Raw genomic sequence first — 15,710 nt, 5'->3', positions numbered from 1 at the left:
ACAGAACTGTTTTTGCATCTTCAGAAATTGTATAATTGTGGCATCTCATATTAAATCATGCACCAGCTGGTGCACACATCCTAGAACAAATGGGTCATGGTGACCTTCCTGGCCTTTGAGCTGACAAGAGCATCCATGCGGTGGTTTTTCCATGGGGTAAAGTAAGGACACAGATTTGTCACCTTGTCTTTTATTCAAAGCATCACAAACTACAACTTTAATAATGAACCTTGTACTTATTCAAATAATTCTGCGCATTACTAATGTTCATAAAGTACAATGTAGAATCTTTATTTATTGTTATACAAACAGTCCCTCAAGTAATTCTGCCTGCTGTTTATACTTTTATTAAAGTAATTAAATGAATTTAAAATCAACATCTCTACATCGTCCTTTTATTGCCACAGGCTTATTGTCATGTTTACCAACATCATTAATAGTAAGTAGAAATGAATTTTAGATATACTTTTTATCTCTAATTCTTACAAGATCATCACCTTTTATTAATTAGCCTCATTCTGTAGAAGAGACCAGCCTGGGTGCTGTGTTACATAACTGATTTTATTCTTTCAAATAAAATCTTTAATCTAAAGCAGACTGGCCTGGAATGCCTCAAATACTCCATTTTGTCTTCAATTTCCTAAGTGTAAAGATTTATATAGCTCATCCACAGGTTTAAAATAGCACTCATCACAGGGGTACAGTGCCAATATAATTAATATGTATAGAGATTATATTATGATAAAGAATTCAAGCAAATGAAAGGATGCAGGAAAATAGATGGCTGGGTATCTGAGCTGTCATAGTGGTAAAAGGAAACATTTCTCATATGCCCTCTTAGATTAATATGAGTTTTCAGCATATTTCTTCCTGACACTCGCTGCAATGAAATTTTTCAGAGGTGGTTGTTAATTTTCATATTTAATTTATGAAGTGTATTCAGTCGTAGTTATGGCCTTCTGAGTGTTTTATCAGACAATAATTATTTGATAATCTTAACTACTGGAGAAATCGCTAAAATAAAAATAGAAGTGAAGACTCCCAGGCATCATTGGCTTCATCCCACATCTCTGAAGGAATGCTCATTTCTTCCTTCACTCCTCCATGGCCTTGAATTTTCTCCTCTGTCTGTCAAAGTATGTCAAGACGATTGCACAGATGGCATAAGCTAAACAGCAACCCAAAGCATTTACTTGAGCTACAGAAAGCATTTCAAGGAGAGTTATAACAATTCCAAAAGGCTGGTTGCATAGGCAATTGCCTTAATGAACGGTAATTGAGGTTAGAAGACACAAGGAGAAACAAGGTGAGGCCCCGAGGGCAGAAGGGAGACCTCAAGGGAAATTTGGGGTTTATTCTTAAAATTGTTTTAATTTCCTTTGTCCTAAAACCCTGCAATATAAAATTGTGCTAATAATATTTCCTTGAACCACACAGAAACATTATCACAACTCATGGGGTATTATTATTGAAGAATATAGAGGTTTGCTTAGGGAAAATAGAGCAAATATGATTGACAAAGTTCACATTAGCTATAGATCCTCTAATAAACAAATGCTACACTTTTTTAATTGAGAATTACTTAATATTATTAGCAGACTGGGTGATACCTGATGTATTTGATTAATTCTAAAAGATTTTTTTGATATAGTTTATATTATAATATATCATGTTTGGATCTAAAAGATACATATTTTTCTATTAAAATTAAAATGCCTAGGGAAAAATCAACACACAAAGAAATGATTAATAGTTTTGTGTCTCATATGCTGACACATTTAGCCTGTTTTCTATAATAATGAAAGCAAAAAAATAAATACTAAGTGTGAGATACTCAAGAAGACTCTAATAGGTACATTGCATTCACATGAAAATAATGACTAAGAAGTCACAATGTACTTACACATAGCATTATACAGACTGAGAAACTTATGTTTATATATTTAGGAATACATATGTGTGTGTGAGTATACATATACATATATGTATGTGACAACCATTCATGGAAAAAGTAGCCATAAATTTAAAAGAGAGTGAGAAGAAGTATATTGGCGTGTTTGGGGGGAGGAAATAAAAGAGAGAAATGGTAAAATTAAACTATAATCTCAATAAATAAAACAAATAATTTAAAAAATTCAGATACCTGTAAGGTTTTCACATTAATAGAAGATGAAAGATGTTTAGCTAAATTAGAAATCAAGGATTTAGAGGCTTGTTTTGCTAGTCAGCCTTGTGAGCTGAGATATCACCTGTAATTCACAGAATAGTAAAGTACAGATTTCCTAAACTTCTCATGCACAAAGCAAGCTTGAGATGGACTTGCAGGTCTCTGAAGGAAGGATAGAACCACCAGGTAGCCCTGGGGAATAGAATTTGACAGCTAAGTCATTTTAAACACTAAAAGTGATAACAGCAATGGCCTCAAAAAAAAGAAAGAATCGGTTCACTGTCCTTGGCTGTCTCTCAGTCTCCTCTGCCTACACTGCATATTTAGAATTGTCAAAGTCACATCAAGGTCTACATGATCTCCCATTAACCCCTAATGCAAAGGTCCTTGGATGATCTATGACCCCACATCAACACCATCAGTCAAGATCTTTCTTCTGAGCTCAGATGACTACATCCAATTGGTTCTTCCTGCTGTCCAGATAGAGTGCTTTAAAGGAAATTCAAGCCCAGCATATTGAATTTACCATTTGCCTTCAAACCCATTTCTTACCTGGAAGTGCCTGCCGCATCAAGTAAGAGTGCTAGCTAGTTTGTGGGTGTAGATATAGGTTTCAGCTGGAAATAGGCAGCTTCCCTCCCCACAGCCCACTCCTCAACTGTTTTTTTTTTTAATCTCATTCTTAAATCTTAAAGGTTTTTCCATCTCTTCATCTGTAGCACATCTGCCAGGCTTGTCTGTGTTAGCCTTTCCTCCTAGATTCCACCTCATATCCTGTTGGTCACTTCTTCCGCTCTACTTAATGCTCCAATAATTCATCGCTATAAAAAGGAAAAAAAATAAGTTTTACTAAAATGAAGATTTATTTCCCTATACTATACATTCAAAAAAATCTAACAAATGTTCTCGTTGTCATACTTAAGCCACACCCCCACCACTTTTTCTCACTGCCTTCTTCTACAAGCCCACTTTCTATGACCAGGCCCTGGAAAGCCATGTGATCTCGTGTGTCAACACTTGGGCCACGATATAGCCTCCATCAGCCTCTGTGGCTTTTTTCATGACTGCCTAGCTTTTTTCCACCCATATGCATTTTTCAGACAATAAATAAATTAATTTCTTTTCATAGGAATGTGTTTGGGGATCTCAGATTCAGTGACGTTTATTTCCATTAATCTTGTGTTCCCTTCTTTTTCAATTCTAGTGCTTGTCAAGTGTCTCTTTAATGCACTTGTGAGATCATCTCTGTGCACTGTTGACTCATCCCATTGAGGCAAGACACCAAGTTTTCTTTATTGGCTTGATTCTTGACCAGGGCAAGGAAAACAAGTGCAGAAATAAATGAGGAAAACGACAGAAAACAAATGATGGTGTATGGTCTTCTGGCAAAATCAAGCATGTATACATCACATGAAAAGACATGATTAAATTCTATTCACTCATAAAATAATGAAGTCTTGATACATACATTAACATGGTTGAAATCAGGTTAAGTAAGTTGAACTACAATCAGAAACACACAGATGAATGGCATGACTTCCCCTTTGCAGAATCCAGAAAATCTGGTCTCAAAAACCTTGAGAGTAGAATGTTTGATCACAGAAGTTCAGTAGAACATAAACAAAGAAGGCTTTTAAAAATACCAAGAGCCATAAATTGTGGTTATGTAGATAAAAAAATTTCTGTTGTTCCTTTAGTCAATAAGGTTACCACAGATAATGATAACGTCCTGTATAACTCTGAAAAGCTAGAAGAAAGGGCATCTAACTTTTTCACTACAGAAACATGGCAACTATTTGAGAACATGTTTGAATGTGCACATTCACAATGCATGGATATCATACCATAATCATAAAATGCATTATATTGGTTTGTTGCTGAAGAGAGAACATTGATAGAAAGGATGTGGAGAAAGGGAAACACTTGCTCAGTGGGAAGTAATGTATCCTTTAATGGACATAGTACAAAAGTCACTCAAAAAATACAAATAGATTTATTTAATGAGTAATCCTAGTTTATACACACGCTTTAGAGAATTGAAATCAGTATAACAACAAGATATCTGAATTCCTGGGTTTCTTGTGGTGTTATTCATTAGTAGACAAGAGATAGACAAAATCTAAATGGCCATCACAGGTGAATGGGTAAGGAAACTCACACAAACACACAGACACACAAACACACACATACCAATGCACACAGAAACCAGTAAGAGAAGGAAACCCTACAATATGCTACAATAAGGAACACTGAGATTCGCACACAAAATGAAATAAGAGAGATATAAAATATCTGATATAATATAAAGTAAAAGACCTCATTTCCATATAGATGATGTTTATGAGTAGTTGAGCTTCTAAAAATAGAAAGACGAATGGGGGTTGGTGGAGTTATGTTTAGGATATATGGGGCCTCTGTTTCACTGGATTGAAAAGTTCTCAAGATTCGTTGAGCAACAATGCATATATCCTTAACACAATTGAATGGTCCATTAAACAAAGCTAGGATGATTTGTGCTTTGTGTGTACAACACCATGAAAAAAGGTTAGAAAATTGGAACAATGGCCCATGAGATGGCTTAGTGGGGGAGGTACCTGTCTGTAAGCATGGGGACCTCACTTTGATCTCTAGGACCAAGGTGGTGAAAGAAAAGAATCCAAGTTGTCCTTCCTCTGACCTCCATATGTGTGCTTCAGCATGCACATGCTGCCCCCAAACACTCACACAATAAATTCATTTTAAAACTTTTTCAATGGAACTGTAACAATACACTGATGTATTTACAGCTCACGGTTTTAGAAATGCAACTTTTATATGGTTCGGCTTAAAATGTCACATGAACTGATTTCCTACACAAGCATTCATTGCTAAGAACACTTATTTATTTGAGCAAGCATCCTGGAGCTCTTCCTCTTCTTTAACAGTGCATATAATCATAAAAAATAAAACACCAAGCATTAAGTTCGGGGCTTTTCTAACTTCACAGCATCCAACAAAAATACATTTAGCAACATTTGCATATGTAAAGCTAGAATTTAGGTCAGGGCCACAGCTCACCATCTATAGAGGCGAGGGAAAAGCTGTGGAAGAAAAGATTAAAAATAGAAAAAAGCAGAGGGCAAAGGATCCTTGAGAGGCATTAACAAAGGGAGTCTCTAGTACAATAACTAGACTAGACTAGAAAGTTTAAAAGGTCACAGAGGTTACTCTGGCTTAGGCTAACCATCACGGGCGGGCGCATTCTCGGAGGCAGCAAAAGAAAAAGACTTTTGCACTAAACAGGTTTAAAGTCTTGTTTCTTATTTTAGCTTGAAATCGCATCCCCCTCGTGTAGGAGAATTCTTCTCCTGTGTTTTATAATGCATCATTGATGTTCCACCAAGGGAAGAACAGAATTAAGTCAAATTCTAAAGCACAGTGTGATGTAAACTGGAAGATTCATTTGTAAATTCATTTTTAAAAAAAATAACAGCATTTAAAATAAAAATTGGTTGCTAAAAATCACACAACTTTACAATTCAGAGGAAAGAAACCAGCACTGGAAAGTTAAAATGTGTGTTAAAATGTATGTTAAAACTTAAAATTTATGTGTTAAAACGTTGCATAAGGAGGTTTTCATCTAATTTTTATCTAATTCTTAGATAGTTAATAATAAAAACCAATTTCCACATTTAGCTGAAAAGAATAAAGCACAAAACATCCAAATGTAAATGATTTTTTTCTTTTAATAAGCAGGTAAGAGTCACTCAAAATCATTGGACACCAGACAAAGAACTATCGGCAACTCAGATTAGTATGTAGTCAATGCCAGTTGCTCTTAAATATGCACTGCCATATACATAGACACACACACACACACATACACACACACACACACACAAATATTTTATAAAAAGCCATCCAAATGTCATGGGTCTAGGGGAAAAAAAATGAAGAGTTGGGCCTATCATCTAAACACAGCTGTCTGCCAATTTTGACTACAGTTATATTTAGCCAAATTTTTCCTCTTCTCCACTCCTTAGTTAAAAATTATAACCAGCTGCAACTATATCAATGCTAAGCTGCACGCCAAAAGAGAGAAAAAAATGAAACTGAACAACAGCAAAACAAAACAAAGAGTAAGGAATTCAACCTAAAAAAAACTGAGGCTGGCTTAGTCAATAATTGCTACAGGTGCGATTTAGAGACAAGTTAGGTTCCACATCTCCTTTGCACTATCTTCTGATGATTTCTGACCAGACTGTGTGCTCCACTTAGAAAGCTACACTCACCCTCTCACAAAGGAACTCACAAGGAGCAAATGCCTTTGTTGAGATGAAAAGATCAAAATATACATAGAATATACATAAAATACGCATACAAAATAATAAATATAATAAATAAAAATATACATACAAGAGAAGCATACAGCATAGATACTCATATAAGTATATGGCACTTGGTAACTGGCTAAGACATCAGCGTCTCCACCCCTATCTTATGCCAGCATTTCTAGTTAGAAAAGTGCCATCCCTGACCTCTCACCATGGAAAATGATAGAAAATTCAGATGGGGGCATCATGTGGTACTCTATACTTATCACTCAATACATGTGTGATATTTTCACTATTCACTAATCTATTCATTCCAGTAGAGTGGACTCCTAAAAGGTAGGGTCTGGTATATCTTTCTGTCATGCCAAGCAATAAATAACTCATTTCCAACTTGTTGTTTTATCCCATTCCTTCTTCAGGATGGAAAGTAGTAGAATAATTTGTTTTCTTCTCAGTCTTGTCTGTTTGGTGATATGTAGCCTCTGTCTATGGGTAAATCTTGGCTATCCGAATCCTTAAGGGCTAGCTTTAGTCTAAAGTAAAAGAAAGACTGGCTTCCATGCAATATAGGACCTGCAGCTACAATGTAGAAAATTAAGAACACTATATTTTATCATCATAGTCCACATGCCCTACATTTAAGTGTTTAATAATATTTTTGGAGGGGAAAAAGCCCAGCACAATATAAGCCTTTTCCTGTAAATATAATTGTTCATTTCATAAAGCAGTTAGCATTTACAAGCAAATGGTAAGCGCTCCTATAATAATTTCCCTTTCGAATGTGAAGCACATGCATTTTCACACATATCGAGAGATTACTCAAAAAAGGTTTTGTATGATAAATCAGGAAAGTATTGAGGATCAGATTACAGAAGGAATTCCATTCCTTCACATTTTCCATCATGATCTGTAGGTGAGAAGGTGATCATTCCAAAACTGTCTTTTGTCAAAATCTGCAGGTCAGTATGTTTACCTGTGATACATGGGTAAGGACAACAACCATTGTGGGATGTGTTTGTACAGCTCTGAAGTAGTAATTCATGTGAATTCCATAGCCACAGTGGGAGCTCAACACACACTAATTGTCGAAGGAACTAGTTATCTTTGAGATGACCAAGAGGAAAGAGGGGTATATGAAATGTCACAAGATACAATCATGAGAAATTTTGTCTCTGTACTAATTTTCAGAAGTTCTATCGTTTCAACTCTTTAAGAAATATTTAAATCAAAAATAAACTATGGAAAATGGTTAACAACAAAAGATCTTAGAATGTGAAATATTGTTGAAGCCACATAAAATAGGATAAATAAAGCTAAGTAAGACAGATGCATTTTTTTTGTTATATACAGTAAGTGTTCGTGCCCTGAAATAAATGGCAATGAATTTGACATTTTAAAAGAAGGAAGATTAATAACACTACGTGATTTTTTCTAAATGTACATAGTATCAAACTGCTCCTTAAATATGTATCTGCTGGAGCCCACAGTGTTATACAGCTGACAGACTAATAGGCGGATCCATGGGAAGTTTATACATACACATCCACATGGAGAACCCCATTCAGCAGAGTTGTGGGAACACTTGTCTTTTGGAAAAATCTCTGTCAAAACTAAAAATCTTGTGAAGCCATGATTTTTTCCTTCAAAATGGGACTCATTCCCAAAATACCTCAGCAGTGTGACTTCTCCTGTAAGGGCAATAGAATGACCTTCCAGAAAGCCTTAGAGTTGATAACATTCACTCTTTGTTCCAATTGTCAATTTTACATATTTACATAGAGTAAATCCCCACAATTACCTTTGCTAACAGACCACGTAGAAATTTCAAAAGGTTAGGAAGACACCACCCTTACCAGCCAGACAGTTCTGGGTATGAGTGAGTCCGGGGTTCAGGGACGTTTAGTAACTTTTTCTAATGGTTCAAAATATAACGTACTCCTTTTTTCCCCTTGGATGCAGGCTCTTTCCTGGATGATGTCATCCCCTTCCTGGAGTGTGGCTTTGTCAAGTTGTACCTGCCCTCTTTGTGATTTTGATATGCATATTATCATTGCCGTTGCCTGTGGAAGTTTTTAAACCATGTCTGGAAAAACTAAAAACCTGGTGGAAATGGCCCCTTTCTTTTTCTTCCTCTCTTCTTGCTGTTACTTCACCCAAGAAATAAAGAACATGGAGAAGTAATATTCGTGAGTTGATTTATTCCATTTACCCTCAGATCCAATTACCCAGGTTTTTGCTTGCCATAGCGAATTTTTTTTGTATACAAAATAAATGAAAAAAATTAATAAAAAAGAAAATTTTAGTGTGATCCTTTTTGTTCATGCATGATTATGACTCACACTAGTCTAGTTAAGTGCTGAGACTGGCGCTCAAGACCCCCGATAGGTGTCTCTACCATATGCTAGTGCATTTCTCAGACTTACCAGAGAAGCTTCTTTGTGCATTAGGTGGTGGCTAAGGCAGAAAATCATTTCATATCAAAGCACAAAGTGTCAGTGGTCAGACACAAATGAAACATCTATGGCAACTCGCAGCTATCACTGGCCATCTAAGAAGAAGGCCTGGAACGCTGTAAGATATAGATGCCAGGGAGGAACTAAACAAAATGTTATCTTCTGTTTATGAGAAGACCACTGAGCCCCTGAACTCATAGCATCTGTGGTAGCTTGCACAAAAAAACCAATCCAGTTGACATTCTAGTGTAGAATAAGAAGGGATTGACTAGCCCTACACCTAACTGAGGAGCCATGGACAGTTGATGGTCACGGGGTGGGGGGAAGTCAATTTTCTTCAAGAGTATGGCCCTTGGTAGGTCGACCATGATCCAGTAGACAGACTCTTACCCATGAATATATGGCCAGCATACATTGGACTAGGTGGCTTATTTAAAAAAACAAAAAGCGGAACACAGTTTGGAGTAGGAATAGGAGTGGACCTGAAAGGAGTCAGAGAGAGCAATAAGTCAGGCATATGAACAAAAGACATTGTATGAAATTCTCAAAGAATTCATAAACCATTGTATTAAAAATGAGGAAGATCTCTACCACCTGCTCAGTAGTATTTTCCAGACTATTGATAATGCTGCTCACTCTGCTTATTCAAAAGTAATGCTGTACCAATACAAAGGTGGTAGTAACAGATGCATACATAGATTTATTAGAAGGCTACAGTCCAACTTAAGGGTACTGTAGAAAAAAAAAAACACTATATAAGCCATGACTCTAGTAGATAGATAATAATACTAAGGGAATGCCAAAAAAATCTAAAGTTTAAGTTCAGTTCTACTAAGTGCATGATCTTGGGAAAGTCATATCACCTCTCTAAGTCTCTGCTTATTTATGTAACAGATGAGGACTCTGATGGGTCACATGAAGTCTTTCTATTTATAAATGTTCAGGTGCTCACTCCTGGGCAGAGGATGAGAACTGTGTGAAACAGCTGCTGTCACTCAGTATGGAAGAGGTATTTGATAATCTTCAAAGACTCGGGAATAGTCAGTCTAGTCCTAAACTCATTTGCCTTCAATTTCCTAATTTCAACAATGGATACAGCAAAAAAAAAAAAAAACTGTCTACAAATGCACATTTCATGCACAAATGTAAGCAATGGGTTATTTTTAAGTATATTGGGCCATTAGAAATGTTTAACAGGAATAATTGGGGAAATCTGTACTTAGAGTCTTTTTAAAATGCTATTCTAATAATATAGTAACATATAAATATTGTATGTTCCTATACCAAAATTTTGAACAAGTATCAATCTGCTCGGTAAAGTAAGATGTGAAATGAACATTCACTCGTGAAGTCCCAGCATTAACATCTCTATTTGCAATTTAATCAAAGATCATTTGGATTTATGAAATGTAAATAAGAGGAAAATTAGTTCACCTCTTCTCCTTCCAACTGGAGCTCGTCTGTTTTTAGTCTGTCTCTCAAGTACGAATGTTCATAACAGATGAGAGGAATGATCCCCACATTGCCACCACACTTCTGTCTTTGTGAAAATTTCCAGGCTGTGGATGAACCAATGAACTCTTGGGATAAACCGACACTCACTTCTTTGAGAAAGTCTTCTTTTGGATGTAATTTATCTTCATGAAATCATTAATTTAATCATTGCCTTAGGCAATGTTCTATTGCTGTGAAAAGACACCATAACCATGGCAACTCTTAGAAGGAAAACCATTTAACTAAAGCTGGCTTACAGTTTCAGAGGTTTAGTTCATTATCAGCATGACAGGAATCATGGCAACACACAGGAAGATATGGTGCTAGGAAAGGAGCTTAGAGTTCTACATCTAGATCAGTAGGCAGAAGGAAGAGAGAAACATGGGCCTTGGTATGAGCTTTTGAAACCCCAGAGCCTATCCTCAGTAACACGCTTCCTCCAACAAGGCAATGCCTACTGCAACAAAGCTATACCACCTAATCTCTCTCAAATAGTGCCACTCCTTAATGACCAAGCACTCACATCTATCAGCCCATGAGGGCCATTCATATTCAAACTACCATAGCCATCAATTTCAAATGAAATTTGAATGTTAGTCATTAATTTGGAAATAATTTCAAGATTGACTTTGTGTCATAGCAAGAGCAAGTGAGCACAAGAGCACAATGATTCAAATGATGATGATACACACAAACACACACATATGCACACATATACTCATCTACACACAAACATGTACACACTTATATATATGAAGATATGTACATATATATACATGCACATAGACATACATATATATACACACATATTCAAGTGTACACACACATACATTTATTTATCCAGACATACATATACACACATGAATACATCTTGTAAGATGAGTTTCTCATTTGTATATATATGAACACATGAATACACACACATACATTTATTTATCCAGACATACATATACACACATGAATACATCTTGTAAGATGAGTTACTCATTTGTATATATATGAACACACTATGATAAAATTAATTGAATTCAAATTATAAAATTGTCCTTGTTATTCTATGATGGATGGCATAGCGAACTGTGAAAAGAGTCACTGAGGCAATTGTGTTGCCTCTGAATCTTAGGCTATTCTGTGTGGCTGGAGCAGATCACCTTGGGTTGGGGAGTTTACAATAAGTTCACTTTTCTTTCTCGTTTTCCTGGAAGTAAGAAATTTCTAGATCAAGATACTGTTTGCATTCAATCAAAGATCTTAGTTGTATGACACAAATTCTTTGCCTAGTTCTCTCCTATAATGGATCACTTGAAGGACACCTCGATTGAGGAAATCACTATGACCATACTGTAGCCATGTCTTCAGTCATGGAAACACCACAGGAGTTACTCCTGATGCTGGCTTCTAGGACCCTAGGTCCCATGCCAAACATGACCATCTTCCTCACAGTCTGCTATTTGCTAGTCTTCTGTTTGTCTCATGGGTCCCAGAACAATACTCCATTCCCAGACTTCGCAAAAGTCCTAAATTAACAAGGACATCAGCCTCTGTATCTGTCACTCAACCCCTTCCTTCTTAGGTCAAACTCAGCCAAGGGAACGTCTTTGCTCATATGATTTCTTTTCCTTTACTTCCTTGCCCTTGTACAGCCTCCCTCTCCCAAAGATCAATTCTGTTTCTAGTCTCTAAATGAAAACACAGGACTAAAGATTTTGTTGAGTGTAGATTTAGGTAAGAAATATAAAATGGGAGTATACAGGTTATAATATTGACAAAGGGAGAAACTTATTTAGTATCAGCTGTCCTTAATGCCTACTTCTCAGTTTTTTCCCCTTTAAGAGGAAGGCAACCGATAACTCAAATACACTCACACTGTAATTTCACAGAGACTTTCTTTCATGCACTATAGAAACAGGCCATTAAATTTGCATGTCTAAAAGAACATTTTGGTAATTGCCTTGCTTTAATACAGTTAGCATATCCGTCTGTGAAACCGCAGGAAAAGGGAGGACAAAGTAAATGATCCGGTTTGATTTATATATGTGGATAGAGCGGAAGACACCAGTTTCTTTTAACAGCGTTATCTGTGTCACAAGCTGACTTTGCAAAAGAAACAGCACATTCCCCCTTCTTTAAGGAGCTTGTCTGCTTGGTGTCTGTGGGTTTCCAGTTGGAAAGTAGAAGCAGTTTCCAGAGTCTCCCTTGGAAAACTACAGAAAACAATCAGAATGTAAAATCCTTAGTGCTAACACTGTATCTCATTAGTCTAAAATTATTTTAACTTTCTGGGTTTCTATTTGGTAATTTATAAAGCTTGATGCAAACGTCTCCCTATAAAGTCTCTGGTGCCCTAGCCTCTGAATCAGCAGGAGGGCAGGATGTTCTCTGTTTCCAACTAGGGTCCACGAGTAAACAACAGCATTCCCTCCTTGCACTCAATCAAAGGTCTTAGTTTTCTGAATCACAAATTCTCTGCCTAGTTCTCCCCTAAAATGAATCATCTGAAACACTTGAAAGACACATCTGTTGAGCAAATCACAGGAAGCAGAAAGATGACTCAGCATGTAAAGGTATCTGCCACACTAAGCCTGATGATGACCTGAGTTTAATTCATGGTACCCACATGATGGAAGGAGAGAACCTACACACACACACACACACACACACACACACACACACACACACTAATAAATAAATTTTAAACTAGGTCTTTGGTATCTAATATGTCATTTTTCTGTCATTACAGCAGGTACCTGAGTTAATCACCTTATGTGAAAGAAGGTTGACTATGGCTCACAGTGTTAGGGGTCTATTCCACAGGACACACGACAGAACCAGGCTGTAGAGCAAAGCCCATCACCAGCTGGTTGGAAAAGCAAAGAAAAACAATGAAATGGTCAGATCCCCAAATCACTTCCAGTGGCATACTTTCAGTGATGTGAAGATCTCCAGCTAAACCCTGCCTCTTAAAGGTACCATCACTTGCCAAAGGTGCCATGCTAGGAAGCAAGCCTTTACCACAGGAATCTTTGGCTGACAGTATCCAAAATAAAGTTCCATGCTGTTTTTTAATTTAAAAAATGTTATTATCTAAACCACAAAGAACTTCCCAGACCTATTTGCAGATATGTTTTCATATCTTTTTCTTTTTCAGAGAAGGAAAAGCAAGAACTTACATTAGTCTCCACTATCCTATTCCCATGCAGTTGCATTCAGTAAAACATTTATTGTTGGAACACATGTTTTTACTGCCTCTTTATTCAAAATGCACATTGTGCTAAGGTAAGTTCTATTGCTAAAACTGTACAAAGCCCAGCCTCTGCTTTCCACCTGGTTTTTCAGGGAGATTTGCAGCAGGATTGTCCAGAAGCAAGCTTCCCAGGTACACCCAGTACAAGGAGATTCAGTTTCTGGAGACACAAATTCTACCTAAGCTTTCAGAGATTCTACCTAAAGTCATGGTTTCTCCCACTGCCTTTTCTTGGGACCAAATGAAGAGAGTGGGTTGAAAAATGCTAATTATTTTAACCAATATATTATAGTGTCTAAATAGGTCTTATTTATAGAGCAGATAGCATCCTACCAGCTTTGTAGCTTCTACTTTGGAAATAACTTGTATGTATTGACTCATTTTATTGTCAAAAGAAGTCAGTGAAGAAAGCAAAGATTATTGATACTATAAAAAAAAAAACTGGGGTGCAGAATGAGCCAGCAGCTTCCTCAAACTTTCACAGTTGGCCAATGGCCATCCTAGGATTTTATGATTGTCAGTCTGGATCTGACACACATTTCCTGTCTTTCTGTCATAATGTTTTCTCAATTTGAAATTGTTACAATTATTAGGCACTATTATTTTTTCCTTCTCCCCAAACTGATGTGATTATGTACCGGAGTCTTATAATGTTGCCAGAGCAACTTTCAAGTTAAGCATTAAGTTCAGACAACTTATTAAGAAGACACAGAAAGAAAGAAAGAAATTAAGAATTAAGTGGCAGATTATTTAAAATGTTGCTTTTATATTAAAAATGACTTGCATAAAAATTTTAGAAGGTAAAACTGATGTCACGATTTTGATAATCAAATAAGAAACTTTGAATAGTTTGGCAATGGAAAACAAAAGTTGTATTCTGACTGTGGCTCGTGTTAACTGGAGAGGATGGGAAGTAACTGTGTACACAGGAGCAGTAGCTACTTAAAAATTAAGAACTACAATCAAGTAAGAGAGAGGCTCAGCAGTTAAGATTCCTTGTTCTTCAAAAGGACCTGAGTTCAGTTCCCAAGACCCAAGTCAGGAGACTCACAACAACCAGTCACCTGTAACTCTAAGTGCAGGGACTCTGACACCTATTGGCCACCACAGGTATCTGCATACATGTGGTATGTACACACATAGCCAATACACATAGAGATAAAAATAAAACCTGTTTCTAAAATAAGGTTTGCCAGTCATGATGTGCTTCTGAATCAAGTGCTAACTGGTAAACAGCTTTGTGATTCTCCTATTCCCCGCTTGATGTTATTTTAGTTCCTTCTGGAACTTAGATTGGCAAAGAGAACCCTGGAGTCACTCCTGTTCCAAGTCAGGACCAAGAACCTCATCCCCACCTGCCAGGAATGTCATAGCTGATAGACTGCAGCCAGTGTCCTCTCTGGGAACTGTCCACACCTGGCTGCAGGTGTCTTCCTCTGCCCCCCCCCCAAAACCAACCCTTGCCACACAATGACTCAGTGGGTGTGGTGAAAAGCAGATACAAAAGCTAAGGCCTGAAACTAAGTTTGTGAAAATCTCAAAGGCTGATTCAGCAAATCTCCCAGTAGAGTCAGGCCTCAGTTTTGATCTCAGAGTATGCCAGTCCTTCATGCTTTTCCCTGTACTCCATGCTTCTTTAAATATTTATTTTGAAAACATATTCTTCCATATAGCAACATGCTGTTCCATGTCTCAGACTGTTTCCAGGAAGCAGTTACATGACCCAGGACAGCTGCCTTTTGGATCATCCATATCCCATGGTGTGGATTTGACCTTGGCTCAAACAATAAAATAAGTGGGATTAAAAAAAAATAGCAAGATTCAGAGTACTTAAGGGCAGCAACAAATGTTGGTGAGATCATCAAGGTTCTTGGGGTCAGAAAGGAATATACAAAGGTAATTCTATAAGTTATAATCAAATATCAGAATCAGAAGAAGAAAAAAATGAGGTCACTAGACCTGGCTGCCCAAAATGAAGGCAAAGCCAGAGCCATGTCACTCAAGTGGAGAGGTGACCTCATGCAGGGGTATTTTCATTG

This window comes from Alexandromys fortis, unplaced genomic scaffold (assembly GCF_014885135.2).
Source record: "Alexandromys fortis isolate MF-2015 unplaced genomic scaffold, M_Fortis_MF-2015_v1.1 scaffold_145, whole genome shotgun sequence".
Lineage (NCBI taxonomy): Eukaryota > Metazoa > Chordata > Mammalia > Rodentia > Cricetidae > Alexandromys > Alexandromys fortis.
Note: the sequence above shows the minus strand (reverse complement) of the source record.